Source organism: Ischnura elegans, chromosome 2 (assembly GCF_921293095.1).
Source record: "Ischnura elegans chromosome 2, ioIscEleg1.1, whole genome shotgun sequence".
In the NCBI taxonomy this organism is placed as follows: domain Eukaryota; kingdom Metazoa; phylum Arthropoda; class Insecta; order Odonata; family Coenagrionidae; genus Ischnura; species Ischnura elegans.
In genome coordinates, this window is record NC_060247.1 from 45,570,374 (window position 1) to 45,594,397 (window position 24,024).

The window sequence follows — 24,024 nt, forward strand, 5'->3', positions numbered from 1 at the left end:
CTCCCGAGTTGCCAAAATTAGATATTCGCAGATGGTCCGCGGCATCGAGGAAAACCATTCCGCCCCGAATTCCAGAGGCACGCGAGATTTCGCGATTACCTCCACTCCCTCCTCTCCTCCCTTTGGACCCCAAACCTAAATCTAAGTGTGCCAACTTCCTCGTAGCGTCCCCACAGATTCCGATCGCGAGAGAGCCTCACGAGGGGAGTTTACAAAGGGAGGCGCGTGGAAAGATGAGATACTCGGCGAGGGAGAAGAGAATTTTCGGCCGGTTGAATGGGTGATGGATGGATGGAAGGGGTGCGTGCTAAAAGGTCACATGGATGGACGAACCTCGTAATTTGTGATGATGGACCGAAAACAGAATTAAACACAAATATCTGTGTAGGCTTCCGCGGAGATTTTGAGTGTGGGCAGTGATTATTCTGGTTTTGTTTTCGCGTTTATCCATTTTTATGGAAAATATTTTCCCAACGTTCCAGTAGGCTTCCTGCAATTGGCAATTGCTTAAGTTTTTGGTAATCAGGGCACACCTCCTCTCAAAAGGACGCCAAACAGGAAGAACATAAATACGCATGCGTGGATCCCTCAATTTCCCGGGTTTTCATCGCGTTTTGTTATCAGAGGAAACGACAGTTTCGCCAGGTTTCCACCAGGTGTCTTCAGGCCGAAGTGATGATTTCCTTATTTTTGCCGCGTATATATAGTTCTCCTTCCTCGCCACCGCGGTGTTGTTAGCCGGTTACCCTTGCTGCTGCACCGTGATTGGCCGGATTTCTGAAGACTCTCTTCGAGGCGTTGGTTATGTTGTATCCGTCTTCTCTAATGAAATGCTAGGGCGTTTTAATGATCTCTATTGCCTCCCTTATCAGCCTGGGGTAATACCTCTTTCCCTTTGCGATGATTTTCCCTTTGATAAACATTATCTTGTGCCCAGGCTCGTTCCAAACATGCTCGGCAACTGCTGAGAGGTCGAATTTGTTGTTATGTGTGGCCCTCTTGTGTTCCTGCAGGTGGATCTTCATGGATCTGCATGTCTCACCGATGTAGGTACCGCATGAGTATGGTATGCGGTATACCTCTTCGTTGCGATTATTTGGGATTTTGTCTTTTTTTGGGTTTTGTAATAATCTGGTTAATCTTCGTCACATATCTGAATCTCGTGACGATGCCTTTCTTCTTTAGGATCATGGAGATATTTTCACTTGTGCCGGCGACGTATGGGATGGGAAATGGAGAGATCCACGAGTTCTGAACGCAACGGAAAACTACGAGACAATATATACGTATATAAAGAAGAACAAATCCTGTATTGGCATGCCAGTCGACCTGAGGAAGCTAGCCGGAACGTTTGCGAAATATTTTCCAGAAAAATGGATAAACGTGGAAGGGACCCCGATAGTTTCTCTGTTCCTTAACAATCTGATATCCACAGAAGAGCGGCTTCTGACGCAGCACCAAATTAAAGTCTTTTGTTATCTGGGGAGAGTACCCACCATCTTCCCCACAGATGCTTCGTGAGTAGGATATCAAGGAGAGAAAATTTAAACAAGACCACTAGAGATGGCTGTGAAGTAAACAGAAACTAAGGCCAACATTATAACAATCAACTTCCTGGCCTTTTTCCTCTGAGAAAAAGGAGATTTCTGCAGTGTGCGGTTTCTGTCGTGTCTGCGATCACAACAGTTTTGGTGGCACTATTGCCACAGTCTTCAGGTTAAAGATGCCGTTTCACAATTTTCGCCCACATTATCGAGGGCCCTGTGGCCGCCAGTTCTTGCAGCTGCCCTCCCATAGGTCCACTTGAGTTATCTTCTTCAATGAGCGTCTAAATGCTATCCACTGGTTCGATTAAAATTGTCGGTCAGGGAAACTTCATTGGATATTCGTATTATTCTGGGGTATTATTTGCTCTCTTTCACGATTATCGTAGCTTCGTTAAATTTCAAGTCGCCCCTCGGGTTCCAGGTGTGATTCGAAACGGGCGGACAGTTTATATTGTCTTTTTTGTGGCCCTCAGGGCCCTAGCAAACAATTCACTAGGCAGACAGAATCCACCAGGACCGGTATAAAGAAGTGTAGAAGGCAAATTGCTTACGGAAATTCATACAATGACGAGACTTGCCGTTCATTTAACTATCATATTATTTTTACTAGGTAAACTCGCCGGCATGCGATTTTTTTTTTTTTAGCATTCCATTTCGGTTGACCTTCACCGTAATGAACTCACAAGGATTGCAATAGACGCAGTTATATCAAAGAGGCGTATACTATTTCGCTAGGAATGGAACTTTATCCCATTACTTTTTTTAAAGTTAATCAGATAATACTTGGATGATCACATAAACTAATTTGTATAAGCCAATTTTTATCGGCAACAAACTTGTCGTGAAGCGTATTTCGAATATCATCTGTTTACGCTTGAAAGCAGAAGGGAAACTTTTTAGCTCATTCACACGCGGTAGTCACTGCGTACGGCCGGAAGATTCTTAGGCACATTTTTGTTTTACTTGAAAGTGAATTTTCCAGATTTTTAAGCACATTTTTGTTTTACTTAAAAGTGAATTTTCCAGAAAAGTATGAATGACAAGAAAGATAATCATACATTAAAATCACATCCAATAATATCCACTCCACCATGGGATAGAAGCGTCTACCGCGGCCGACCCTATGCAAACAGCGTTTCATTGGTCTTAGGTTTAAATGCCCAACTGCCAAAAATTATTTTGATTATTAACATTTAGGGCCAAAAATAGGAGAGGCATTTCACTAGGTAACATATCGGAATTACGTCTTGTAACGGATTTTGACAAAAACTCGATTCGGATTTTAAAAGAAGACGAAAATAAAAAGCAGTGATAATTGGCCATTTCATTGGCCAAGCATGATAATTGATGAAGAAAAAAAATAACATCTTAGGCATATATATTCAGCTTATTCAGGTGATGGCCTTAAAGAGAAAAGCAAAATAAAACTGCAATGAATATGTATACGTCTATTTTTTTGTTAGCAAATTGGATCCGGTAGAATTGCGTCATTAATTCAATTAATTAGTCCAATTCAAAATGATTCTTCTACAGAAAAAGAGGTAAAAGGAGCAGGGAAATTTCTTACTGGACGTAATGATCACTGTTCCGCTTTCACCAATTCACTGCCAGCTGAAGGCGAAACGATTCATTTTTTTACTTCTTAAATTGCACGGTATTGTGGCTTTTATCCCATGCTCCACCCAAATCCATCTATCACCAGCCCTGGCCGAGATAATCCGTTCCCGATTCTCCCACTCACACGTGAATTCAAGCCGTACTAAGCCCCGCAAAAAAAACGCAGTGTCGTAGCAACATCTTCCGGCCGAACGCAGTGACTCCCACGTGTGTCGAGACTCCTGCACAACAACTGAACTACACGTAAATTGGCGTGACTTATTATTTGAGGGCATAATAGGAGCTTTAGCTATTTTACAAGAATTTAAGGCTTAAAAGTGTTAAAAAATTCAGCTTTTTCAGAAGACTTATTGAACGACCCTCGTATCATTGGATGAGCTTCTTATTTAGTATTCAACATGCCGTGTGGTTTGTAGCAACTCGCAATTTCTCTTCATTTATTCTTTTCCTCTTCATTTCGGCGTAAGTCTTGCATCCGACCGCTTGGTCATTGGCTGGTATCAAAATAAGCCAAGCTAGGCCACTTAGTTTGTTATGAAGGAGTATCTACCATTCCTCTCATCGACGGCCATAAGTGCCCGACCTGCCGAACTTTACGCCGTGGACCGTCGTGAATGACGACGTATACGTCCGCGCGCCGCCTGTGCGAAGTGGGACGTTCAAGGGTGTGGACGGCGAATCTGACCTGGATTCGGGAACTGTTATCCTCTCGATGGACGGGATTGTCGGAGGACAAGATCGCCCGGGGGTGGAAGGGTGCACGCGCGGGGGGTGAGAGAAAGTTTCGCGCGCACTTGGACCCAAATGATTCACGAGCGAACGCGGTGATCGTTCCATACTCCATTGGACAAAAGGATCCGATCGGGAAGCACGATTCATCAACATATACATTTTAACCCGAAACAATCCTCCACAGGCGCGCGGCGGAGGTTGTTGGTACACCACCCCTCAACAAAATAGGAAAGAAAAGTACGCGTTCGAAATATTTCACGTCTGTAAAAAATCTAGTACTTATTAATACTCTTTGTTGTTCGGCAGAAAAACAAATACTTATTCCTATAAACTTGGCAAAATATATCTTACTTATATCGCTTGTGCCAGACATGCTACTTTTCCCACATATTACTTATGAATGCCCTTCATTGTTCGACAGAAAAAAGAATTCCTATTCCTATAAGCTCGGTCGAATATATCTCTTATTTCACCACCTTCAGCTTGACCTTTAAAAGCAACAAAGTTCCATGAAGTTGTTCTTTGTAAAGATCTGAAAGATAATTGCTTAAGCGATCTTAGCCTCCTAGTCTCTGGCTACTCCCATCATAATAATGATCGTTGACACATGGGCGTTATTTTTATTTTATTTGCCGTGGCTAACTCAAGTTAGCTAGGAAATTAAAATCTCTGCTCTAGTCTATCCTGATGGCGATGGACGACTCGTTCATCGAAACGTCGGTCGTGATGGAGAACCTGACCTGGTGGAAAGTCCGAGTAATCTCCCATAATGCAATGCGACGGGAAATCCTGCGACCATTCTTGTCCGCTTTTGTTACTAAATTGCCTAGTTATGGTATCTAACGTTGTAGCTACTCTATGCGATGGGAGAACAGAATGTACGCACAGGATTAAGTTGAGAAACCAAACGAGACGAAGATGGGCTGTTCTTCCACAAATCACACGTAGCTTTCGATGATGGCAGGGTTGTTCCTATGCAAAACAATTTATAAGTCCCTAGTTCGAAGCATAAATGGCTAAGTCTTCTTATACAGAATATTTCTGAATTCTTTACTTATTCCATTGCTATATATACCACGAAAGCTCACCATCATCATCATCAGCATTCATCAATCCTGAGTACTTTTTGAATTGGCCCTCCAATATACTCTCCAATCGGTTGATATTTAAGTACCAGCATAATTCTTCCATTTTTAATACTTCATCACCTGCTAAATGTATTTTATCTGATGCTCTCTCTGCCGTTCTTCTCTTCCACCAGTCCTTCAATGATAATGTTTCATTATTCTCTATTGTCTATTGATGTGACCCATTAAATTACCCCTACTTCTAACCAAGATTTTAAACATATTTTATTTCTTTCCTACTCTTCTTAGAGCTTCCAAATTACGTACACGATCACTAAATTTGATGTTTATCATTCTTCTGTAACACCACATTTCGAAAGTTTCCAACATTTAATTCTCATTCTCCGCTTCTGTCATTTTCCACGCCAGTACCATAAAGAAACATGCTCCAAATGTAAGTCCTAGCACATCTAAAATTGTTTAGAATAAGAATTTGAACGGATTTAGTTATCTTGGGGATGAAAGCTACGAGTAACCAAAGCCACCAGCATATTGTACGGCCTGCTTGCTTGGTCTCTTCTTTTTTCTCCATCACGTACATGGCTAAAAATGCAATGGTTGGGAAAAAAAATTCCCTTGACTTTCACCTTTTAATAATTTCCCTCGAGATTGCACACTTCTGATCTCTACATGTCTTGGAAAATTCTTCCCCATAATCTGAATTTTATGGACAACAGTTCTGCACAATATCCTGCTTGGCTCATAGGGTGAAGAACGAGAAAACATAGAGCTCGATATTTGAAAGGAACAGGAAAAAATTTGAACTTTATATGGTTATCATTTCTTAGGGAATAGGGTAATGGCCAGACCAAAACTTAAACGTTAATCCGGTTCTTCTTGGACCGCGTCAATTTTCCGATGTACATATCAACTTTAGGAATAAATCTCGCATCCTTGGTTTGTATGTTTCGTTTTTCCAACAGAATATCCAGTTGAAATTTATTTCAGGATAACTTCTCATTCTCATCTGCAGTCGTTACAGCCTTCATAATTGCCTATTAATCTTGAAAATAATATGTATCTTAAGATGTTAACCCAACTATAAATTTCAAGGTCATATTTTAGGATAGCAATCTCAACTAAACACAAATTTAATGCAGTTGAAATTCTGCAAACTAAAACTAACACAAAATTTAAAATTTAAAGCTGGTGTACTATATTTCATTACACCAGAGGACGTATATATTTTTCAACTTCAATTAGTGTGTTGAATAACAGGATCAGGATAATTATTTAAAATTTTGAAATAATATAAGGCATCCATGCTTAAGAACTCACGATAAATCTAAATTAAAAACTTTCCCTTCCACCCGTAGAAACAAATTACCAATCCAGAAAAAATGAAATCAATCAAACATGCATTCGAATTTAGTCCTCACTTTCCAAAATACCCTTCAAAAGTCTTTAAAAGTAGATTTAGAGTCAAACTGCTGTGACGGCCGCGCCAGAGAGTTTGGTGAGGTAAAGATGGGAAGTGGGGTATACGACTCAGAAACCAAGAAAGCGTGCCGGAAACGTGAATATCCTCTTCTGGTTAAAACACTCATCAGCATTTCTCGAAGTGCATGTAGTGCCAATATTTCACAGCAACGTCAAAAAAAATAAGGCACATTGGATACAGGACCCAAGGAGTCAGGAAAGAGCTCTGACTTCGTGCCTACCTAATTTAACTAAAGAACTTACTATTTCTTATATTTTTCCCCTGCACTCATAAATAAAAATTAAATAACTATCGTAGGTGGGTGGAAATCCTCTTATAAATAAAACTAACAGATCACAATCACGTGTTACGGAAAACTTAGAAGTGAGCTGGCGTGAATACCAAACGAATATAGCGTATAAATATTCCCAGGAGGATGACAGTGTCTATTCCGTAGATCTTAACGACAACGCTTATTTAATAATAACGTACCTTAACATTTTTAGCGTGCCAAAACGTTCAGGAAAAAGATTAAGCTAAGTTTATACTAGATTAAGATTAAGCTAACTTAAATTTCCTGTCATTGCTCCGTGATTTGATATCGGTGATGTGTGGACTTCAACTTCGTTGATTTTAATATCCAACATTAATAATATAGGGAATGTGATAATCCAGCGGGTAGAGCGTTAAACTACTGATTGAAGAGTCCGGGGTTTCAATCTCGAGTTCCAAGCTGACAAACACAAAGAGAATTCTGCGAGGTGGCCCCCATATCCAATAAAATTAAAAGCTAGGCCATATCAATGTTGGATTCATTGAAATTTCTATTTCACAAAAATATTTCATGTTTCCTCAAAATTTGCAACTTCATTTTGCGTCAACAACTCTCAAAAAAAAACTATTTTTAGAGCAAAGATGTTTCCAGGTTTCAAGATTATTTGTAACTCATCGTTAAGCAGCAAAACAGAAAAGTAGGAATGCCAATGGGAAATATTTCAAGCTTCAAGCATAGCAAGCATAGGTATGATTTCAAGAAACATCAAATTACTGATTAAAACATACATATTAAATTTTCAGGACTGAAGTTAATGAACTTGGAATCTTAAAGAAAGCAAGCTAAATAAATGCTAATGAGGAGAAAGCCCATCTGGAAAAAGAGCAGATTTCAAGGTCTGTTACTCGAAGCATATCACAAGGCATAGTTTGGAACGGAAATAATCTTTTGCTGCAGAAATTAACTTGATAGACAGGTAGAAATTTCTCTTATTTTGAGATTAATGGCGCACATTATCCGAATGAAATTGCTCTAGACGACATTTTCACCATTGCCAAAATTGGCTCATGAAACAACACGTCAAGAGTGAGATGAAGAGAGTTAAGATATATACAGCAATATTATGCAGTCTTCCTACTTAAATTACCTGCCATTGAAAATATAAAGCCATCACATTTTCAAGTCAAAGTTAAAGCGCAATTTGAATTTTTGTGTCTAAAGTTACAAAACATTTATTCTCAGATCAAATTTGCAATAAGAGAAACAAACAATTGTCAAACGCTCAAAGCAAGAACAAAAATAAATTGGCATATTATTTAAACAAATACACCGTTAATGTAATTGGTGTAAAAATTAATTTAGAATTAGAATATTCCCTCGTAATAATCAAAATTTACGACGGTTACCAGCTAGGACATTAAACTTTCAATGTTTTGAGAATATTTTCCAAATGCCTACCCATAAAAATCTTAACGAAGTTCGTAGAGAGACCACATTTTTCAAAAAATTCCTAATTCATGAAAACAATTAGAGCACAAATAGGAGCACTCCGTGAGTAATAATGCAACAGAAAAACTAAACCATCGACCTCTTCAACTGAAATTCTCCCAAAGGAGACTACGACGGAATGAATAAATCGAATAGATAAAATTAAATATATTGAGATTAATCATTAAAAATGAGTAGAGATAATGAATCTAATGAAACTTCTATAGCCACATCACTGGCTTACATAAATTTGAAAATGTCCATTCAAAATATACATGCATACCCAAATTATTCAACTGCAGGAAAATATGGAAATAAACGCGTTGAAATCGTCTTCTCTCGTAACAAAGCATAGGCCGATTGAGAAAGGTGCCATAAATTCGGTCAAAGCTTTACAGAGGTAAATTCAAAGCCATAAAACCTCCGAAAATCTTGATGCACACACAAAAAAACTCCCCTTAAAAAAACAAGATAAGATAAATTATTCGGTCTTAAATTCGGTTTAAGCTAAACAGAAGTAAATGCAAAGCTATAAAACCCCCGGATATCTGGATGTACAAACAATAAAACTCCACTCCACCAACTAAAAAAAGAAGCAAGATAAGATAAATTATAAGGGCTTGCCGTTCGGTGAACATGCTTCTTAGCCTCGATGGGAGTTCACGCCTTTTGCAATTCAGACTTTCACTCACAGGAGAAATTTTACGATTCCCTAAGCTAAGCAGTGGAATTGAAATGCCATATATTGCATGCAACTCTTTTCCAGATGGTATCGTTGATAAATATTCAACTACATAATGTAACATTTAATTTACTTTGCTATGACTCCATGCAAGCAACCACAAACATATAACATGAAACTCGAATCACTGCTTGAATTCCTAAGGATATAAGAACTACAAATTACTGTACATATTAATTTATTGATTCATGAAACGATAGTAATCTAGTAATACTCCGAGGAGAAGATAAACAAATCTTCTGTCAAAGCAAAAATATATTCTAGCATCTTCGATTAAATTTCATTTCATGCTCACAAAACAAATTCCCGCAACCACCAGTTCCCAGTTCCCACCGCACTAAAAGGAGTATGGAACAATACGGAAATATAATTCTATAATGGACATTTGATGGAGCAGAAAATATTTCTAGGGCTCCTAAAGTTGAAGTAAAAACGATCCGATAAAATCCTCAGCATTTCCTCTAATAATAAAAAGTGCTGAGAAGAATGGGAGAAAAGAGAAGTCTCCAAAAAACCCAAAGGAGTAGACGGGACAACTTAGTTGGCCACATTATGTAATAATGACATGATAAAAATAATCGTAGAAGGACCGGTGTAAGGGAAAAAGGGCAAAGGACAAATTAGTTACATAGGTCATGAAAGGTGTAAAATCGAATAAATACGTCTCTATGGAATGGTAAACAGATGGGATAGAGGAATGGAGAGCTGCGTCAATCCAATCTTGAGATTGTTGACTGATGATGATGATAATATTTAAAATAAAAAGAGGTCCACCCTAACGCAAGAGCTGAAGATATCTTTCAAACAGCGTGTTTATGTCATAATGAACTGCGATGAAACGGGAAAGTACTCGTGAACGTATTAGAATGAGCTTGGCAGGAGAGGCAAAAAAGTGTAAACTTACTCCACAAACACGATAAGGATGCGATGCAAAAAGAGAACTACGAGCGGGGAATGTTATTAAAGGATATTGGCAAGTTGCTGTTTTAGGGCGTGGTCATCCTCGAACCTGGGAGCCCGTGGGCGAGATTGAGTTCGCACGGGCAGTCGGATGAACTTCCTTCGGGCGCCTACTTCTGCGCCCTCTCCCTACACTCTCAAACCACTCCCATCTATGGGAGTTCGAGGAACGCAGAACGCAGTTGCGCAACTATTTTTTGTAATCTTTTTTTACGGATGCGTTCGCTCAAATATCTCCAATTCCTCAGTTTACGCGATATTCCCTCACAGAAGAGGTCGGTTATACGAGCGGTCGTTGGGGGAGAGATTCAACGCCTATTGCGGAGGAAAAACGCCGAAATGAATGCAAGCGATACCCCCGGGGTAACTAATGAGGAGGAGAATGGGGATGAAATACACGACCGATCCTGCTTTTTCCATTCTGCATGGGAGCAGATTGGAGGATACGCTACTATAATGGGGCTGTCATTATCGTCATCATGTATCCTCGAGGAGAGTTCGAAGAGGAGAACGGTTAAGACGGAGGTGGGAGGCCAATCATTCCGCGATGGTGAAGATCCTAGCTACTTCAGAAGTGTTTGGAAGATAAAATTCGCACCAACTGAGCACTACAGCTATATAACGGGTACCAATCTCATTCAAATGTAATACGGAATAATCTCAAGAAAATCGCACTGAAAGAAAATAAGGTAATTATAGATGCCAATAAGTACCAATGCTATTTTACGTGTCTTACAATTAATTGCCCGTATTCGTGGGCCTGACTTTATGGAGTTGACTTAACATAGTGGAATGCAACAAAAACTTAATAATTACGTACAGATTTAATACAGAACGACCTATGTTTTGACGTAGCACACCCTAATCTGACACAGATGTCTTCGATACCAATATATCAGATGATGACGTGCTACTTCGATATATAGGTGGTACAGTATTAAATTTGTATGAAGTTATAAAGTATTTTACCTTTCATTGTCTTAGAATTCAATCAAGTCCAAGGAACTTCTGAACTACATATTAAAGTGATTCAATCGTCATCAATAACCAATGTGTCCCTATTTTTACGGTGATTCTTTCACATACAATGCAGAAAATTATTATCAAAAGCGAACTAACAGGAGAAACTAAAATGAAGTGCTAACAGATCCCACTCAGTACCATCGCTAACTTAAATGTCTCAAAGGTAAATCAAGCCCAAGAAAATTACTCCTGCGTTACATGATTAGATGATTCAAATTCCATCGATTGGAAAACACCCAATGACATCATATTTTTATTGTCAATATATGCCAAAATTTTTATAAGTTGTGGTAACGTACAATTTGAAGTAATAATAAGCTAAAAAAACTCTCTGAAATTCGGAAACCGAGGATGATGCTACCAACGAATGAAGAAACGAAGTAAGTGAGATGTGACATAAGTATGATATTTATGAAGTATTATTTATGAAGTATTTAAGTAAGACAAAAAATAGTACCTTTCTGATATGGAAAAAATAAGCTTTCGCATCTCACCCAAATTCTTTATAAAACCTCCCTTCGATGAAAATCTTACTTCTCTGATCAAACGAAATACTAACCTCGTAAATACATTGCTTTACGTTGAAGCTCTCACATATATACCCATCGCAGGAACGGAAAGGGTCCTGATATAGGATCAGTTTTTACTTCAATATGCACAATACTTATTCCTTCACCGGGATTAACGGGAAAATAAGATAACAAAGAAGCAATGATAATGTAAAACATTAGGTTGGATGTGTAATTAATTAAACCACACTAGCGCGATGGAATTCTCTTTAGAAACGATTGATACACAATTTGGCCAATAGCAGTAAAAAACCTAATTTTTTGCTGATTTGAGAAAAACCGTATGGTAATGATTTTGAGGGCGGTATTTTTCCGCTTCACTGAAACTCGCATTACGCTTGCGATCAGAATTTTTCCCAACAGCAATTTTTTGCTATATCTTATTGAGTTATTTTAAATTTCTCCATTAAATTAAAGGCCAAATGCCATAACAATATTCGCAATCTCGTCATTATAGAAATTGAATGAAATACTTATTCTCTGAGGCATAAAGGAGAAATAAATATTAGGCTAGACTACATCCGCTTGGATTGATTCGAGTGTTATAACAGTGTGTGAAGGCAAGATAAGTTAAATTATGACTAGACGTAAAAATCGCTTGCCAAAAAAGTATAATTCATTACAGAAAGGAATATCATTTAACCAGGTGCACAGAAGGGGATTAAAAATAAGATCAGCCCATTCTCCTAGAGTTGCAAAGGCGAATTGAAATCAGCATTTATAAATTATACCGATCATTAACCTATGATTTCAGTTAATCTATATTTTCCTATATTTTTATTTGTACCGCAATAACATATACTACAAGATGGAAGAGTTCGAAGAATTAAATGATGTCGATGCCGGTGAGTGAAAGCCCTCGCCTGCCAAACACTCGCGGGTTTGAATCTCGCCTGGGTTTACTGCACATATACAGGGTATTTGAGTTCTTGAACGATTAATGTTTTCTAGTTATGGAAAACTACCAACGTAAGGCCAACATAGTGCTGCATTCGGTGGTATGTAATTAATTAAATTAAATTCATAATACTTTAGACTCTTTAAATTAATCCCCAATGGTTTGGATTGCTACAAATGATAAAAGTACTCTGTAATAAATTATAATACTGTGGCCAAAAAGTATTAAGAAATAGCATGAAATAAAACATTTATTAAACCTAGAAAACCTCAGAAAATCGCAAATATTTCCGAAATTTTTAGCGTGCAAGGATCTGTAATTTTTCACGGCCATTATCATCAGCACATATGAGTTTTGAGGTTTAGGAATGAGTCACAAGTTTGCGGAGTTGGGAGACGAGGCCAAGGAGACTGAAGACCTTGTGTAATTTGCGGTTAGACCACAAAAGGAAACTGCCGTTGGAATGACTTTTCCAAAGATTCCCATAACTCCATCAAAGCCATTCGACGCACTTCCTAACATCTTCTTCGGTGGCACAGATTAGCCGTGGGTTACCGAAAAAAATATATATATGATGACGTAAATGCTGTGGCAGCCGTGAACTTCTGCGACTGCACGTGTCTTGATACCCCAGGGGCCAATGCCACTCGCCGGGAGAGTTTTCGCGGGTTGACTTACGGTGCCTCATACTCGCCACATCCAATGTAACCCAACGCCGGTCGACAGAATACGAAAGGAGGTGATAAAAAATGCTTAAAATTATTAGATTGCGGTTGCAAGTCGAGGAAATCTATCGTATTGATTTAAAAAAAACACTGGCATAGGACTAACACAAACTCAAACACAACTAAGTCCTGTTCTAGTTCAAGAGAGTTTGCATCATTCCTACGCCAATGTTCTTTTAAAATCCAATTTAAATTTTAAGAAAACAGAAAGATTTAATTTAAACATTAGTTTTAAAGAAATTTTACAGAGTTTGATTTCACTGATTTACTTGAACATTACCACCGGTTTGGGTTTTTACACCATTAACGGGTAGGTTTACAGTAACAGCGGTGGCAAACACTATAAAGACAAGGCAAAATGCCATGGCAACCGATAAAAACTCTTAAAAACAAAAACACAACAAAGTTGAGTTCTTTTCTAGACTCTAAAAATACAACAAATTCGTGGTATTTTTTTAAGAGCTCGTATCAGCATAAGTTTGTATCGCATTTTTTTGGCATTTGGTCTTGCCTTTGTCGTTTTTTCCACCGCTGCTACAGTAAACTTACCCGTTTGTGGAATCACAACCGTAACCGGTAGTAATTTTTAATAGTAAATCAGTAAAAACGCAAATATTGTTGTATTAGTGGTTTTCATTAGAAAAGATTACTCAAAGCTAGATCATTTTCGTTTGAATTCACTGTTTACAATTAAGTAACACCGACCAGGTTTCAAAAGTCATTTGTTTCCATGCTCTTTTATTAGTGTGTATCAGTACTACAGCGTAGTATTTATAATGTTATCTAAAATGACATCTCTATATGATCATCGTATACCAATGACGCGTTGAAGAAATGTCTGTTTCTCTAAGAAATAAAAGTGCTTTAAGGAAAAAAGTACAAAATAGAGGATTTCGATTGAGTAAACTAAATCAATCTCAAAGGAAAATTCATAAGGTAAAAATTATTGCATGTATTGGAGCATCGTTGTTTCTCGAACATTTATAGCAATAAGAAAATTCAACGAATATCTGATGCAACCAATTTACAAAACCAAATTCTAAAAGTACGGTTGCATTTCATTAAGCAACCAAAGCACTCCACCTCATTAAGGAGCAATATCGTTGAAAGGTCTTGAGAAACGAATTTTTTAACTGGTAAGGAGCTGTGCGCTCAAGCACATGCTCACACCATCATCAAACTAAATGTACCGATTGCGGCAAGTCATTATGTTACATTATATCACTCCAGCCTATCCTCCAATGTGCCTTCGTTTATCTGCAACTCGGTATAATGTGGTACTACTACTCTTTTGCTTCTAAAAATGTTCTCAAAACATCAATGTCCCTTTTAGTGTAATAAATCTTATCTTTTAATTTTTCACTTTGATTTTTTCCTTTGATGGTTATTGATAGATATTACTTTAAATATTTATTTACTTATATATTAGTTCACTTACTTATTATTGGATTGATTGATTGAAATACTCTATTTTTACGTGTACAGAGATTTCTTTTTTCACTCCCCGAAGCTTTCATCATAACCTTTTTCATGCAAGGGATCCATCAGTTTGTATAGGTAACACGCACTCAAAATTTAGAGGGTTCCTTTTCTTATTCGGCATCGTCAAGTTTTTTCTCCTCGAAAAAATTGCAAATATTTTGCTGGTGTAGCACATCGAAAGGTTAAAGGCAAAATATATGAGCTTTGGCGGCCTTCGCAATGGCCTATCTTGCTGTAAAACACCTCCTCTTTACCGGTTTGGCCGTCATGGGAAATAATAAATCAGTTCCTTGACCTACCACGGGTAATGAAGACCGATGGTTCGCGCTAACAACCGTCGACGTTATCCTCAAATATCGAAAGGTGAGAGAGACGCTTTCCCTAAAGTTAGCGGAAGGAAAAATTTAATTGATGACTAAACAGTTATCTCAGGATACATTGACTAACCTTACACCAATGCTCAGCCCACAATATTACCTCCCATGGAATCTGTTCTGAAATTTAAAAAATCACAGTTACGAGATTTAGTTAGCAAAGCGTAACATATTTGTATCAATACTTTAAGTAAAATTGGCAAATTATACGTAAAAACAAGAAAAGAATATGATTGTATTTCACTAAATATTTGAAAAAATATCCTTATTCAATATTTATAAATGTTAAATAGTAACTTAATAGTATAAATGTCCATCTAAAATATTGCTCTAACTATGCCGTGGGCTGAATTTCAACCCTTGTGATAAATACCTGTACACGTAAAAACAATAAATAAAAATAGAGTAGTATATTTTTAACTTGTAGAATTATTATTAACTGCAGTATTGACCCTATATCCATACGAAACATTTCTTCTATAAATATACACAAGGAGTTAGTTTAACGTACCACAAGCAAATTTTAGCCCATGCAAAGCAGATATAGTTCCATTCTAGCAGTACCTCTCCGGTGGCATTGAAAAGTCTTTGAAAGAATATAAAATAAGGAATAAATATCTAAATCTAATTAAAAACATTAAAATGGATTCTATTCATATTGCAGAGGCACACAGGAAGTAAACGAATATTCCATTGGGCTAAGACCATTTAAATCCACGTATATAAATCATCAAGTAAAAATACAGCGTAAATCCTTAGTACATGCAGATCAGAAAGTACACCAATTTGTGACATAAATACTGACTAGCGTGTTATCATCAATCTATCTGTCATTCAACCTCTAATCCTAACTATCGTACCAAATGCAGTGCAAGCCAAGTTAAGTTAAAAATGTGGCATAGAAGGAAAATCATTGCCTCTACCCCACAGAGCTCCGAAATGTCGATATCGAAACACAGCCTTACAAGCTACTTCAATGCGCGAATTGCGGTGGGTTTAAGGTAAAATATATCATCAGTCTGAAAGAGGGAGCTAAAAATTGAAGGTGTAAGTGTTTTGAATAGGGTGTATGTTTACTATCATGCATTGACTGCCAATAAGAAAACGTAATGTTTACACCTTTCTGTTCAGTAATTCATCTCTTGTATTATCGCTTTTATCGATCATCTGGATGTGCATTGCAAGGTAATTATCAACCTTACAACTACGCCTAAGTCACGGTGGAACGCAACGGCAGGGGAGAAATGCCGGGGGAGACAACGAGAAAAAATGTGACGGGAAGCGCACATTTTCCGCCCGCCCAGCTCACCCTCCCCCTATCAGAAACCTTGCTCGCAGCTATTCTTCCATTTTAGCACGATGAGCTCTCGCAATGCCAGCCAAACCGGCGCTCCATACCGTTAGAGAGGCAAGGTTGGTCCGGGATGCCGCGGGAGTTTAGTTGTTTGAGCTATAGTACAAATTGGCAGGGGCGTAAGGGATGGAGTAAACGAGGGTCTGAAGTTGAAGAGGAGGTTGAGAAGGATGAGTGAGGTAAGGTGGCAAACGGACAGACCTTGAGAGGTTAGGAGGATCGAGATAAGAGGAAAAAGAGTAGAACGATGTCGAGGTAGATGGCTCCCTCGGATAACGACCTTTGTCGGCCATCTTAACCACCGTCCTGTCTCCATTAAGGTAGACTGATCCAGTTATTTTACTTTTTACGCATTTTTCCCCGAATAAAAGCAACTTAGAAGCATAAAATGTACTAAAAAGTGCAATAATTGTAATATATTTGCATCGAAAATAAAGGTGCAAAAATGAAAGGCTTTCTAAAAAAAACAAAATTCACTGGTTTTACATCACGTTTTTTTGGTTTCGGAACCAGTTAAATGTCGACTCTTAAGCAAATGTTTTCTTATAAATATTATATTCCTCTGAAAAAATGATAAAAACGTCTAAATTAATGTTAAAAATAATAACTTGTAGGTAACTTAAGCATGGAAAGTGAATCAGAAAACTATGGGAATAACACCCAAATTAGTAACTTTATTTGTCTTGAACCGGATTTTAAGTCTTCCAAAGCTATTTATCATTTTAAGCATTGGCGGACGCCAATTCATGCCTCATAGAAACAACAAATAATGACGCCTTTACCAGTTCTCGGTTACATCTACTATATAATTCATAAAAAAATCAATGGTATATCAACGCAGGCCTGATTTCAAGGTAATCTTATCCGCAAACATGATAAGTAACCGCAAGGACCTTCCGCTTACTCAAATGTAAGTACATCAAGTATGCACAAGTATGAAAAAAGTTTGATAGCGATAGGAAGAATTCTCCTACTTTTTTTCCTTCAATATGAAGGAAAAAAATGTAACTCGGAAACCTGGAAAAATACTTTCCCAGTAAAACTATCCTAAGCTATGTTTTCTCTCTTGTTTTTATTGGGACAAGAACTTCAAAAGATAATACCAGCAAGCCAGACAATTTTGAATCAGGAGAATTTCTAATTTACGGAACTTTATGTACTTTATAAGGTCTATCACTCGTTTTTACAGCAGTGATGAAGAGAAGAATGAGCATAAATTATTCTGCAAAAACTTTTGCTAGCTTATGAGGTCACAATCACGATTATTATGACTTGTTACCCCAAGTTATCACGTGTGAGCTTTGATAATTGGCCAACGTACCACTCATTAGTAATTTCACGCTTGAGCGCATGTTAAAACATTTTTAAACTTCCTAAGTAGTTGCAAAACAGCTAACTTTAAGACCTTATTCGTGGAACTTTTTCTTACGCTACATTATCCCTGCTTCTTTATAACAAAATTACACATTAACTTGATAGTCAACATTTTTTAGACTAAATACACCAACGGATGAAGCTCGCCTTGAAAAAATATTTGTCTTAGCCAGGGTTCGAACCTGGATCTCCCGAATTAGCCAGTTACACCACCAAGCCATTTTCTCATAGCGAACTTCAGGATGGGTTTTGCCGAACACGATGCTGACGTCACAAGACCACACTGTTGCACATGTGGAGAGGGTGGTGCTTACTAAGCCACTGTCGGGGTAATTCAAATATTTTTTCATGGCGAACTCCATCCGATGGTGTATTTAACTTCGCACCCGTGCTCGTGACCGCTTACAAAGTCACTTGTTCCTGCAGTGCTTTGATTTTTTAGATTACCAAGCTATATCCCTATTACTATTTCCCTCCTTTCCATATTTCTCTCTCATGATCTTCAAATATTTATAAGCCTATCAAAACTAAAAATACATTTCAAGGTACCTTCACCTTCCTGAAATATATGTATGACTTTATTACTTCCTGATGAATGAAATTTAAAGTTTGCGTTTGAAGCCCGCGGCTATTAGCACAACGCAAAAGGCACTGCTTCTACATCTATCTATATATATAAAAGAAAGTCGTAAATCGTGTTAGTTAGAACACTTATAACTCGAGAACGGCTGCACCGATTTCAATGAGATTTGGTTCTTTGGATTCGTCTCAGGCGGGGTTAACATATAGGCCATTAAAAAAGGATAATTTCACACAAAAAATTCATCCCTTTCCTATGGACATATTTTTAGGAGTTATAGTAACACAACAATTGATAAGTCGGTCAAAACTACAAATTAAATAATTTGTTTTGTTTTTACCACTTTAATAACTGAATTTAGTAACAATATAACATTTTAATTACTAAATATATTCAAAATATTAATTAAATTGAAATTACATTTTTTAAATTTAATTCGAGCTGATTGTAAGCCCAGCCGTGGCCCAGCTCGAGTTGACACTTCACTACCGTGTTTGTAAACAAATCTCCAAGCAATTGTTGACAAACGGTAATGTACGTGTTCCTGTCGAGGAATCGAGTAGTTTTAACTCATTTCCTTGGAATAATTGGAAATTAGTTTCAGTGAGCTCATCAACAAAGAGTTCCAGAATAGGATTGATCACCAAAAGAATCAAAGATGGTTGATTTAGCGAGCAAGAACGAAGATGTGTATGACTAAAACGAGGTAAATTCAAATAGTTCGTACTCTGCATGGATTCCAATCTTTTAAATGTGTAACAAACGAAGACGAAATCACCAACTATCTATCTGAATATTTTAAGTCCTTGGACGTACCTGGCTTACCAAGGCACGATTTACAGAGAAATGTAGTTTCTGTGCTCATGATCTTTCGAAGCCTAAACCAACCATAACTATCCAACGGAACGTGTTTGATCATTAAAAAATTGGTGATGAATGTGATTCACGCAACTTTACTCAAAGGAAAATTCAAAGGTTAGGAAGTCCTCATTCCGTAGATTCCATGATCTCAACTCATATGCCCTTTTGAGCTTAAACGTATTCAATTTACAATTCGAGTTGCATTCGTGATAACGATCAAAAAATCGCATGGTCAGTCTTTCAGTTTTTGTGTTGTTTGTGCTCATGTGCTAATGAAAACCCATGATTTTCTCATGGTCAATTTAGCGTGCTATGTTCACGAGTCGATAAACCATCCTCTGTATTTCTTCCTTCGCTTCAAGTACGTAGCCAGGATAGGGGGTTTTGGGCGCAGCTAATACCACGGGTCTGTAGGGTATAGAAAACTCGCTAAGGTAAGCGGGAAGTGTGGGGGCACTTCCCCCAGACATTTTTTAAGATAAATGGTTCAAAATAGTGGGTTTTGTGGCTGTGTGAATAGTTAAATATGTTTTGTTTGTTAGTCATCCGTCCCCCAAATATTAATAACAAAATCTTTCATAAAAAATTCTCTAAGCTCTTGGGGGGGTTTATCCGCCAAAACCTCCCCTCGCTGCGTCACTGCTTTGCTTCGCTATATTTATTTAGCTTCATCCGCTTCATCTTGCGCCTGATAACAAAACAAAAACTGTTGTTTCTCAGAAGGTGCTTGACGCAAGACATTAAACCCGAATGTGTAGGGCTCACCGTGGCGCGTTTACGCATGCAGTACGTTTACGCAGTGCATTTTTTCCAAACAGAGATACTAAAACTGGCGCGCCTTAAGTCATTTAATGCGAATGCTGCTTCATAGGGGCTTTTCTTGCACGATTTTGAGCATCAGTCAAGCGTCGGTCTGGGGTCGTGTCAACCTGCCCCCTGAATGGGCCAAGTGTATGCAACAGACTTGGACCTAAAAACATTTTTTTACAGCTAATAACGCAAATAGCCAACAACTGAATGCGTATAATTTTTATTTCATGAACTGCTTTATTAAACCACAATGCCCAAAATTTCTTAAGCTAAAACGTAAGAAAATTTGTTGAAAAAAATCCGCGTAAACGTGCTCCGATTCACCCTATGTAGATTCAATAAAGAAAATGTCTTTCTGACAAGCAATTTTGGTACTCATTTACGTATTTTTATATAATTTGTATCCTTATTTTATTATAATAAATTAAACATGATTAAAAACGATACAGCCGCTCTTGATTTATAAATGGTGTAAGTAAACTGTAAGTTCATTGATTGTTAGGCGGTACGAAGTTCGCCGGGTCAGCTAGTAACGTATAAAATAACTCTCAATAAAGTTTCGAGAAACGAAAATATATTTGACAACTTGACTCCAGAGTCAAGTTGAGCTTATGGGACATCTACTGAGACATGAGGGCACCCCTCATAGCTCATAATTGAGGGGCATATTAAAGGAAAGAGAACTAGTGGAATGCCACGTCCGCAGTATGTAATACAGATATTGAAGGAAATCGAATGTGAGACTTACGCATAAATTAAGAGAAAGGCAAATAAACATGAGAAATGGCGAGTCGCTGCAAACCTGCTGACAGGTTGAATAATAAAGAGGTCCTCAATTGAGAAAGCTAGAAAAATTTCATCCCCTGAAAGTGCACAAGGTAAAATTCAAAACCAGCCTCCCTCATACCCCTTAAAGTAGAGAGATTTCATGTGGAAATGGGAGATATGGAAATGTGATCACGGAAAAAAATATTCTATTAATGCACCTGACTGCATACACGGGATAGCAGTAATAACTAAATGGTGCAGTATGTGCCAGCTGGCGTACGGAATAACTGCCCCGATGGAAAGCGGCTGTGAGAAATGGAAGATGACAGAGGGAGAGGTAAAAGAAGACAGAAGGGTTTTACTGTAACGAGTAAATGAAAGAAAGGCCACACGGTCACCAGAAGCATCGGCCGTGGTACCGAGGAACTGCCTTAAAGTGAGCGATGCATCAGAGAAACCTCAATCTTCTCCCACAATCACTTTTGAGACTATGAATCAAAGCATAATTTGAACCTCAACAGGGATGAATTTTAAATTGGTCATGTCTGTAGTTATGATGAGAAAGCATATGTCTGCCCCATTGCAAAGTAGAAGCATTATATTTTTTAGAGGATTATTCATAAACTCAAATGATATCGTAGTAATTGGGAGGAAATACGATAAATAGCTGTGCCCTCTTATCCGAACAGCATTTCATTTCAAATTTATTTTCTACATATATTCAACTTCATTCGAGGAAACTCAAAATTAATCGAAAAGTAGGATTATATTCTTAATCTAGTAGTGAATCAGTTACTTACGGGAGTATGAGATGCAAGGAATATATAAATATCGGTAATAAAATGAACTATTAATTAGGAGGAAAGATATACACACATCGATTACGCAAAGTGTGAGTATAAATACTTCTCTTCATTTATATCGGCAGATATCATGGGCCGAATTACCCTTAAAATACAGGAATTAAGTATTTGATATTCGGTGGGTATGCCTCTATGAATAATACACTCAGTGAATTTAGGTTATACATGTGGTTTTCTATATATTATGAAGCAGTATAACGTTAATTAAGATGTCTTGAATACGTTGTAGACCTGATAAATATCTAAAAATGCTGCGAGACGAGATATTTTCCATTACAATTGTTAAAAAAATCGATTCTCATCGCCTCACATATGTATCATTCATGTAAATAAATGTTCTTTTATTAGGAGAGAAGACCGAAGTATTAGATCGGAAAATAGAAACAAATGAATTCACAAAGATCGCCAAGCGAGGAATAAAATGAGACTGGTTGTGCATGAAAAGAGTAAATTGGGACGAGGATCTCTGACAGCGAAGCCCATGAAAAGACAATGCTCTGTCCAAGGGAGAAATGACGCATTGAGCTCTATGGTGAGGCAAAGCGCTGAGAGTGCTAGGTTTGAGTGACGACCGGGATGGGCTCCATGAAGGGAAACAAAGCATCACGCATTTAGGTCAGTCCTATCACCAAGAGACAAAGGAAAGGATTTTATCAGCCAGGCGAGTTATCCAGCCAGGACAGGATTTAAGTAGTACTCTAGAGTAACACAATGGTATCTAGTGCTTACACGTAGGTGTGGAACTAAAATTAACTGCAGAAGTCACTCATTTATGGAAAATTTTATTTATACTAATTCAATGAGTGCATAGAATTTTTAGGAGCATGCGAAACAGTGAATAAGGATCAAATTTACCGGCCAGAATATATATCTTTCGGCATGCACTGCGGAGAGAATGCAAAATATTTACTCTATATTTCGACACCATTTCCCTTACAATTCGATTTAATGCTGTAAAACGAACTATTTCGCCCCGAGACTATTTCTCTGAATGTTTTTAGTTGCAGGCAGTGCTCAATCAGATATAAAATGTTTCTTTTCCGCCGAAACAAGTGGAAAAATCTTTCCAGGTACCCACATGGCACAAAATATTGTACTAGATACATTTTTAGCTTACTTGTGAGGCTTGTCATGACTCCAGACTGTTCCTGAGAAGTTAAACTGCACCACACGCCACTTTTACATCCCAACCAACCGCTTGGTTTCTGAGAAAATAAGTTTTTCATCACCATCTTAATTAAGACCAATGTCACTTTTATGGATCTATTCATACATCGTTTAGTTAAAAATGTCATTTCTGAGGATAGAAAATTATAGGCAACTATCGAAGGCATGAAACTTTTGCAGTTACATTTAAAAGTACTCCATCGCAAGGCTTTATCAGAAAGTTCCATTGGATACGGAGCCCTTATCAGTGGCACACACAAGTAACTGATGGCTAACTTGTGCCAAAAATTTAACATTGATAATATTGGACAATAACGATGAAAATACAAGAGATATATTAAATATAAATAAATGTATCAAAGTGTTCCAATGTTATGCACTTCATTGTAACCTTTTCATTTTTATGATTTAAAGAAAATAATTTTGCTGCTTTTTTAATAAATTAAATTTTCAATTTTGGTGAAAAATAAAAAAAAATACAGTTTAATATTTTCCTATTTGAAAATTTCTCAATACCAGAAGACAATGGCGAAATATATATGGCGAAATGACCGCAATAGGGATTGTTTTATTTTATTTGTCTACGAAATAACAAGAAGGGTGTTAGATAAATCGGGCAAGTAACCTACAACAAACTTCCTTTAAGAATAGAAAAACTTGAATTTCCGAATTTTCCGAAAGTTCATTTCAAGGTTTGTGTTGCAAGTTTTCTGCAACCCAGAAAAATTCAAAAGTCCAAAGAATGCCTCCATCTCCTCGACGTGTAAATATTTTTGATAAGCTTGGGGAACTGCTATCCTGAACGCTGACGTTGTCATTCCTCATTCGTGAGGAGTAACATCTTACTTCGCGTCATCAAACAACAACTGCCAAGGTTGCGTAGGAGTTTTGACATCATGCGCTGCTCCTTTTGTTACGGGTAGTACTGATACCAAGTTTTTTCACCTGATTCTCCCTTGACAAGAGAAGGAAAAATATATTGAAACTTAGAAATAACCATTTTACTTCAACTACTTGCGATGTCACTAAAAATAATATAAATTGGTATTTGATAACGCTTACGTACGAGAAAACACGCATTGCACGAAAATTTTACCGAATATATGTATATTAAGCATATATGTATGAAATCCGAATGAAAAAGGAAAAGTGATGCTCGTTTACAATTGGAAAATCTATTTGAATGAAATTGTTGAAAAACGACAAAATTACTAGCATAATTTTTTTATAAAATCCGAAAGAATTTCATTAACTACACATCAAACCTCA